This window comes from Mastomys coucha, unplaced genomic scaffold (genome assembly GCF_008632895.1).
Source record: "Mastomys coucha isolate ucsf_1 unplaced genomic scaffold, UCSF_Mcou_1 pScaffold7, whole genome shotgun sequence".
NCBI lineage: Eukaryota > Metazoa > Chordata > Mammalia > Rodentia > Muridae > Mastomys > Mastomys coucha.
Genome location: NW_022196913.1, coordinates 53511122 through 53520669, shown reverse-complemented (window position 1 = coordinate 53520669; position 9548 = coordinate 53511122).

Below are 9548 nucleotides of genomic sequence, written 5' to 3'. Positions count from 1 at the left end.
GTCTGTTGCTACAGTGTATCAGGAACCAGCGCCATCTTGGATATGATCGTCTAAGCGGCCGCTGACGAAAGTATCCAAGCGGCTGCCTACATTCTTCTTTTTTAAAAATTACATCTTTATTTTTATTGTATGAATGTTTTGCCTCTGTGTATGTCTGTTGCCACTTGTGTGCCTGGTCCCTGTGGAGATCAGAAAAGAGCATCAGTTCTCCTGGACCAGTAGTTACAGGTGGCTGTGAGCCACTGTATGGATGCTGGGAACCAAATCCAGGTTCTCTGCAAGAGTAGCCAGTGTTCTTAACCACTGAGCCATCTCTTCAGCTCTCTGATTTCTCTTTCTTAACATTAATTGTGCCATGTCACAATTACTGCCCTAGAGATGGTAGTGAACCTGTCAAGTTCATAGTCCCAAGGATTACATAAGATGTGAACATGGGTGTACTACAGTGGGAAGTCTTGGAAGACAGAATCCTGCACACTGCACAAGCCTCTGAAATTGTACAGGTGTTGATGTGACATCAGTTTGATCTCCCACCTGCTGTATCTGGACAAACTATTAATCACTGACCTTGTGTTTCATTTGTAGGGTAAGAATAAATACCCCATGAGGCTTTGTAAGTATCAATGAGAAGGTAGATACAGAAGGACTTGGAGTCATAAGGACCTATGTGTCTTATGCAATAATATGTACAAATGTACAGAATACCATTCATGTATCAGTTCCTGAACTTTCTCTCTCCTCTGTACATCAGTGCTAAGGATGCAACTGACATCCACACACATTCCAGGTAAATGCTTGACTACTGCATCACATCCCCAGACCCAACTAGGTCTCTTTGAATATGACAAAACCAAGGGCCACTTTCCCTGAAGTGTCACAATAAAATAAAAGCTTAGGCCACCAAGAAACACAGAGCATTCTTTCAAATGGCCGTTAATTTCCCATCCAAGGCAAAGCTAGGCCACATTCATAGCTCATATACGACCAGACTGCTTTCAGCCAAAGGTGAACTATCTTTAAGTAACTGGCAACTAACTACAGACTTCCAATCTAGCATAGCTTGTACAGAGTTGGGAGTCAAACTCAGGGCTGTCCTTAAATGTGAGGCACTGTAGGCATGGCCAGGCCAGAGATCTGATGGACACTGCCTGTCTATGTTCCTTCCTTCCCCGTGAACCTTCCTTTGTGCAGAAATTGTGAGCAGCAGTAGCATCTGATTAAAACTCTTCATTTGTAACACCGAGGGGAAGAGCCTCGTGGCCTGTAAAGAAGCTCAAGCTTCCAGTGAGACCCCAGTGCTGCCTTTGTTTGTTGTCTGTCTGTTTCCCACAATGTGGCTTGTTTTCTGAGAAAGAAGCACACAGAACTTGATGTATCTTCATTGAGAATGAATACACTTTATCAGACCTATTTGCTTTTAAAAATTTTTTTAAATTAAATTTATTCATTTTATGTCAGAGTGTTTTGCCTGTCATGTATGTCTGTGCACCATGTGCATGCTTGGTGCCTATGGAGCTCAGAAGAGGGTGTCAGATGTCCTGGAACTGGAGTTACAGATGGTCATGAACCACCATGTAGATGCCGGGAATTGAACCTGGTGATCTGCAAGAGGAATGGTGCTCTTAACCATTGAGCCATCTCTCCAGCCCCATCTTCTCTTTAAAAACCAAAATTATTAGGTAATGTCTTTCTCAACCCTTTCTTTAAACACACTGTGTATGTGAGTGTGTCTGTGTGTCCTCGTGTGTAGGTGTGTGTGTTTGTACATGTGTGTGTGTTTGTACGTATGTGTGTGTTTGTATGTGTATAGGTGTGTGTTTGTACGTGTGTGCTTGTACGTGTGTTTGTACGTGTGTGTGTGTTTGTATGTGTGTGTGTTTGTACATGTGTGTGTTTGTACATGTGTGTGTGTTTGTATGTGTGTAGGTGTGTGTTTGTACGTGTGTGTGTTTGTATGTGTGTGTTTGTACGTGTGTGTGTTTATACATGTGTGTGTGTTTGTATGTGTGTGTGTGCACACGAGGGTGCGTCCACACAGCATGGCAAGCATTTGGAGGTAAGATGACAACTCACTGGAATTGGTCCTTTCCTTCTACCCTGTGGATTCTGGATCAAACCCAGCTTGTTAGGCTTGGTATTGAGTAACTTTACCTGCAGAGCCATCCTACCTATGGCTGCACTTCTCAGCTAAATGCCCACAAAACACAGTACAGAACCTCTCACATAATAGGTCTATTTTTAAAAGCACGTGGGGACTGGGGGATGGCTCAGTTAAACAGACACACTGGTTGTGCATACTTGTAATCCCAGCATTGGGGAGGGGAAGGAAGAAGAGAGGCTCCATCGCCGGCCTGTCTAGAATAATCACTGAGCCCTGGGCCCCAATGAGAGACTCTCATCCCTAAAACCAAGGTGGACAGCTCCTAAAGAACAATAACCAAGGCTGCTCTCCAGCATCTACATGCATGCACACTTGCATACACACCCTTGCAATACACTCGTAAAAATACAAAAACATTTGCTTAACAAATGAAATGCAAGCATTACGGCTTTAGTTAGACTTAAAATGTGCCATCTCCAACAGCCACTAGAAAGAAGTTTTTCATCACCGGACCTAGGAGATGGGTCGACAGCTAGGGGTGCTTGACACCAAGTCTGATGACCTGAGTTCAATCCCTGAGACCCACTGGGTGGAAGGAGAAGGAAGGAGAGAACCCACTCCTGAAAGTTGGGCTCTGACCTCCACATGTGCATCATGCCACATACATGCATATATACAGGCTAAATAAAAGGGTGGAGGGGGGAGATCCAGGTTTGTCTGTCTAGTTAAAACTGCCTCTAGAAATAGCCATGCAGGATGGGAGGGGGTGAATGAACCGCTACCCTTAGCTAAGCATCTACTGGCAGTTGATGGCTGCCGGGGAAGGTTAAAAGTCATTTTAATCTGGGCTATAGCCCTGGGAGTGTTGTCCACACTCTTGTGGGCAGCCCTACACACATATACACAAGGACAGCATCAACTAGATTCATGAGTTCTTTAAACAAAAAAGAAAATGTGAAGTTGGGTGATGTGTTGAGTGTCCAGGAGGAGTTAGAGGGGGAAGTAATATAATCAAAACACATTAAATATTATGGAAATTTCGGAGATGAAATAAATAGTATAAAGATGCAAAAGTATCCATGCAGCTGAGACAAGCAGCTCTCTCTCTGTTGCCTTGCTTCTCTGTCATCTGGAGTGGATGGCAGTCAGGGGGGTTAGTGAGCCCTCTCTGGCTCATGCCAGCTTGCACAGTCTACAGGTCTGGGTCTCCTCCAGTTAGAAGATAAACATCCACTTGAAGTATCCCTCATGTGCTAATGACAATGTGATGACTAGAGCTCTCCTGCTAGGTGATTTGTGGACTTTTAAGAGGCTACATTGTAATGCTGAAAATCGACTTGGACATTGCAGTCGCTTGGTTCAGGGTTTTTAAGTCTTCATTTCCTCCACTCATTAACAGTGTCCCTTGGGGTCCTTCTGTCTCACATGTAAAATGAAGTGGGTGGGTGTAGTGCTGCGCATAGTCCCGCTACTTGAGAAGCTGAGGTTAGACATCATGTAAGCTCATGCTTTAGAGATTAGCCTAGGCAACACCAGAAAGGGAAGGGAAGAAAATGGTGAGAATAAGAAGTTGCCCAGAGAGATGCTTCAGCGGTTAAGAGTCCTTGTCCTTCTTGCAGAAGACCAGACTGGAATTTGGTTCCCAGGCCCCACTTCAGACAGCTCACAACTCTAGCTCCAGATCTGAGGCCTTCTTCTGTGGACATATATGCATATACACATCAGTGGGCACATAAATAAAAATAAATCTTTTCTACAGAAGTTATACTTGTAGGGATACCAGGAAGCTCCAAGAAATGTGCAATGTGCCTAGTGTAGTACACATTCAACAAGTGGGATTCTGGGATCATTGCTATGTGGTGCTTCATCTTGATTGTCTATTTGATGACATTTAGAATCACTGTAGAAACAAACCTCTGGGCATGTCTGCATTTTTTCCGATTAGGTTAATTGAAGTATAAAGAGTCTCTCGAAATCCCGATGAAAACCTTGAATGGGCTGGTGTCCCAGACTGATTTCAAAGAGAGAGAGAAGCCTCCCTTTCTGCTTCCTGACAGTAGGTGCTGCCCTAATGCTTCTGCGGTCACAGCTCCCACACAGTGATGGTCTCAGCCTGCAAACTGTGAGCCAACAGAAGCTGTTCTTTCCTTAAGTTGTTTAGTCAGATGTTGTGTGATTCAATGAGTAATGAACACAGTACATTTCTCCAACCAAATATAGTTTTTTAAAAAAAGATTTATTTATTTCATGTATGTGAGTACACTGTTGCTGTTTTCAGACACACCAGAAAAGGGCATTGGATCCTCATTACAGATGGTTATGAGCCACTATGTGGCTGCTGGGAATTGACCTCTGGAAGAGCAGTCAGTGCTCTTAACCGCTGAGCCATCTCTCCAGCCCCCATGTATAGTCTTGAAACCTAAATATAAAGCCATTTCTAAAGCATTCTTAAGGTGTTCACTATCTGCCAGTCACTGCTGGATGACGGGAGGTGTAGACAAAGAAGATGGGTCAGAAGAAAGCAGGAGGAAATGACTATTTACTGGCAAACCACATTGAACGAGGCACTAGGAGCCATGCACCAGGAATCCCAGCCATTGAGTTTGACATTTGGATCTGATGCCTCCCTAGAATATTTGTTCTTCAAGAGACATCAAAGTCACTGAAGCTCCTGTGCTCTCTGATGACTGGAATCTCTCCTTTGAATTCACTGGGGTAGAAGAACATATGCCAGTGACCTCCACATCAGTTGGGCCTGAACTCTGTCTTGGCCTTCTCTTCTTCTCTTCCTTATTAGCCCATTGGCAGTGATGAGCTATTCTACTCTCATTAGAAGCGTGGGTATCCTGGGTCTCAGTATATTATTTAGAAAGTAATTAATTGTATTGTAGCCAGCTCATCTGCTTTCCACTTAAGGGCTTTTGTAGTTTGGTCCTCATACCATCTCCTGGTCAGTAAGACTAAATGTATTATCCTTTGACAATTTTGTACTAAGTCCTGTTAACACACATTCATAAAATGTCAGGAAGACATTCCTGGCTTTAAATAGGTACTTAAGAGAAAATAGAGATGAAGAAAACATTCCACAGTTCTCATTTCTCACAAATCTGCAGTAAGACATTCATTTAATTTTAGTATGGTTTTATTTAATGTGTATATGTATGAATGTGCATGTGCCAGTGGTGTGTGTGTGTGGGGGGCACGCACCTCATGGGAATCCACTCTCTTCTACTGTATGGGTTCTAGAGATCAAACTCAAGACTCTCAGGCTGCGCAGGAGACACTTGGACCCTAGAGATCAAACTCGAGACCGTCAGGCTGCGCAGGAGACACTTGGACCCTAGCGATCAAACTTGAGACCATCAGACTGGGGAGGAGACACTTGGACCCTTTGAGCAATCTTACCAGGAGACACTTGGATCCTTTGAGCAATCTTGCCAGGAGACACTTGGACCCTTTGAGCAATCTTGCCAGGAGACACTTGGACCCTTTGAGCAATCTTGCCAGGAGACACTTGGACCCTTTGAGCAAGCTTGCCAGGAGACACTTGGACCCTTTGAGCAAGCTTGCCAGGAGACACTTGGATCCTTTGAGCAATCTTGCCAGCCAACAAGATACTCACTTTTAAAACTGTTTTGGAGTCATTCATTTGCAGTAATAATAATAATAACAACAACAACAACAACAACAATAATAAACATTTGGGTCTGGAAAGATGGCTAAGTAAAGAGCACTAACTGTTCTTCTAGACTACGCAGGTTCAAGCCTCCACACTACATGGCAGCTCACAACCAATTGAAATCCCAGGGAATCCAACGTCTTCTTCTGGCCTCTGAGGGCACTGTGTGCACATGCCGCACAGACATACATACACATACATGCAAGCACAGCACTCATACACATAAAATAGGAAAAAAGGGTAAACAAAACAAACTCCCATCTCTCATAGCCACTCAACCTTAATTCTGTCTCTCTCAACAAGTAATTCTAGAATGAATGAATATAAATAGGTCTGCTGAATACACTGTAAGGGGGTTAGACAGTAACAGCAGTACCAACTACTTGACTAAAAATCTTCAAAGTTGAAAAGATAAAATCATCATGGAGATGTTAGAAGAAACTTTGTGGAGGTGATTATATGTTCATGGAGTTTTAGTGGAAGGTGCCCTTTATTAATAAAACATAAAAGCCTCAAAGAAAGGTTGGAAACCAAGCACAGTGGTAAATGCCTATAATTCCAGCACTCCAGAAGCAGACAGGAGGATCAAGGAATTGGGGAAAAAGAGTATCCTTCAGTGGGGAGGAGATTGTCTCAACTTGGGTGGGCTTGCTTTAGGAGGTAGGATGCTGGACACTCACAAACCAACTAAGCCACTGACTCCAAGCTCTTGTCTCTCAAATGTAAAGAATGAAGTGCACAGATCAGAACGTTGAGTTTTAAAGCGAGTTTTTATTAGAGACAGATCTACTGCAGAAAGTAAGCAAAGCTCCAGAGGGCACTCTGTGGTGGTTTGAATCAGAACAGTTCCTTGGGGCTTGAGAGTTAGCTCATGTGTTAAGAGCACTGGCTGCTCTTTCAGAATTCCCAGCATCCACATGGTGGCTCACAACTGTGCAGGCCTGGTGCAAGAGGTTTCAGAGAAGGAGAGGTTTGGTTTTTTTTTTGGGGGGTGGTGGTGGTGGTGGTGGTTCAAAACAGGGTTTCTCTGTGTAGCCCTGGCTGTCCTGGAACTCACTCTCTAGACCAGGCTGGTCTCAAACTCAAAAATCTGCCCGCCTCTGCCTCCCAAGGAGGAGGTGAGTTTTAACATCTTGCCTAGAGATCATTATTGGGATATTTTGATGACGAATGTGGCTGCTGTTTGCCATTGTCTGAGAGTGTGCCTGAGGCTAAGGTGAAGAGATTTAGAGTAATTGCATTGAGGAGGGAAATCTCAAAACAGCCTGGCATAGACTCTGTCCTGTGATTTACTCTTATGAAGAACATTTTGATCCAGTGTTAAGCTTAGAAACGAAAAATAGAAAATGTATGGTTCAAGTATTAAAGGTGCACTAGGAAGTAGAATGGAGCTAATCCTGTATTCAAGGAAATAAATTGATTAAAGGAGTGAACACATTTAGGCTATGGCCAGCTAAGCTTCCATCTTGTGAAAAGTATAATAAAAAAGGGGGAATTGTCACCAATTCTAAATTTACTATTGTGTTTGCAGTTGTCTGAGGGATGGTTGTATCATGTTAGGCATTATTATGACCTGGTTATTGTTTTCATTTGAACATAAGGAAGTATGATTATGTGTCAAGTTGACAAGGGATGGATTGTAGTGGTTATTCTCAGTTGTCAATGTGACTGTATCTGCAATGAACTATAATTCAGAAATGGAAGGCATAGTTGTGATCCAGATCTTGAGACTGGAAGACACAAGCTTTTGATCAAAATCTTAATGTGGGATCGCCCCCGTGGATCCTGTAAGTTTCAGGAACTTCTTACGAATTTTCAGTTATTTACTTCCTGGATCTTAGAAGTTTGTTTACTCCCTGAGTCTTAATGAGCCTTCCTCTAGGATGCTTCAATTTGTAAGAAACTGCTGCTACATAGCAGCATATTTACACTGTTCTCATCTTCTATCCTATGTTTTCCCTTATGTTTGACAAATAGGATTGGCCTACCTGGTCACTCACCCATCTATTGGCTAGTGGCACAGGGCATCATAATGCCACACAAGAATGCACACAAGAAGTAATTCCCCTCTAATTAGGGTAGAGAATGGATGCTAATGGCCAAAGAGTACAAACTCTCCAGGAGGATGTGTACACTGTTGAGACAGCATACTACCTACCAGTACCTTCAGTTTGCTATTCTGTGTTTACATCCATCAGTCACATCCTTTTGTAATAACTCATTTCAGTACCTGGACAACCATTCTCTTCCTCGCCAGAATCTTTCAAGTCTTCATGGAGATTTAGCTAACTTATTTCCTAGCAAGTCTTCTCTGACAAGTCTCTTTTCTTCCTCTCAGATCCTTTTCATCCACACCAACTGATTTACAAATAATCTCCACATGTTCATTTTATCTCTATACTTGTCATCTTGAAGGCTAATTTTTGATGTTACAATGTAGCATGAGTATATAATAGGCATTGTTTATTAAAGCATAAACCAGGCCTGCTTCTAACTAAAAAGCCCAAACGTGGGCACTCTTCTTTCTTGGATAATAGTAAGCAATACCAAGTCAATTTCAATTCTTTCCACTTGAACAAAAAATATTTGTTTCCCAAACACCAAATTGATAATTTAATGTGAAAATTTTTTGTATTAGTATATTTACATGAGGCCTGCTTACTGGGCTATAAGATGGTATTTTTCCCCCTATACTGTTTGTTGATACTAGTTAACTTTAGACAGAAAGCTTTGTTAACTGAATTTACAGATTTATATTCCTTATATTCATGTTTGCAGCACTGTACAACCAACTGAAACCAGACCATTTATTCTCTGCCATGCTGGCTTGTCACATTTACATCTTTAATGTCCCTTGTATCATCACAAAGCTAGTAATGGCATGTATGAAATAGAAAATATATGTAAAGCATCTAGAACAGAGCGTCACAGATTTGTCTTGCAAAACGTCCTGTACTAGGAAGACATTTCCACTGAACTGTATAAGATAACAGGACTTCTAGTAGAGTTTGAAAACATGGATTCAGCAGACACTGCTAGGTGATTATCTGGGTCTATCCCTCACTTTTTTGGTATGAAATTTCCTTAAGAACAGAAATGTGCCTGGTGAAGACATTTCTCAACTACATGAGGTCATGTTACTGAGTCTGAATATGTAAGATCTATAATAATAAGATTAAGTTGTTGGGTAGGCTTCTAGAAAGGTCTTTATTTATTAAAATAGGCTGGCAAGATGGCTCAGCAGGTAAGAGCACTGACTGCTCTTCTGAAGGTCCTGAGTTCAAATCCCATCAACAACATGGTGGCTTACAACCATCTGTAATGAGATCTGACACCCTCTTCTGGTGTGTCTGAAGACAGCTACAGAGTACTTACGCATATTAATAAATAAATCTTTGGGTCAGAGCAAGCAGGGACTGAGTGAGCACAGCCAACTGGAGTGAGCAGAGGTCCTAAAAATTCAGTTCCCAACAACCACATGAAGGCTCACAACCATCTGTACAGCTACAGTGTACTCACATACATAAAATAAATAATTTTTTAAAAAAATATTAAATAAGGACATGGTGGATGGTGCACCATCTACTATTTTGACCCATGACACAAATAGAAAGGACGCCTGATTTTTAAGGGTGACCAAGCAGAATGTTTGGATCCCTGGATAGAGCTAACTCTTTAATGAGAAAGCATGCCTGTGGGTTTACAGGATTCTGGAACCTGGGGTTTCTGCTATAAGAGGGCAGAGACCAGTCAGTCACTATTAATGAC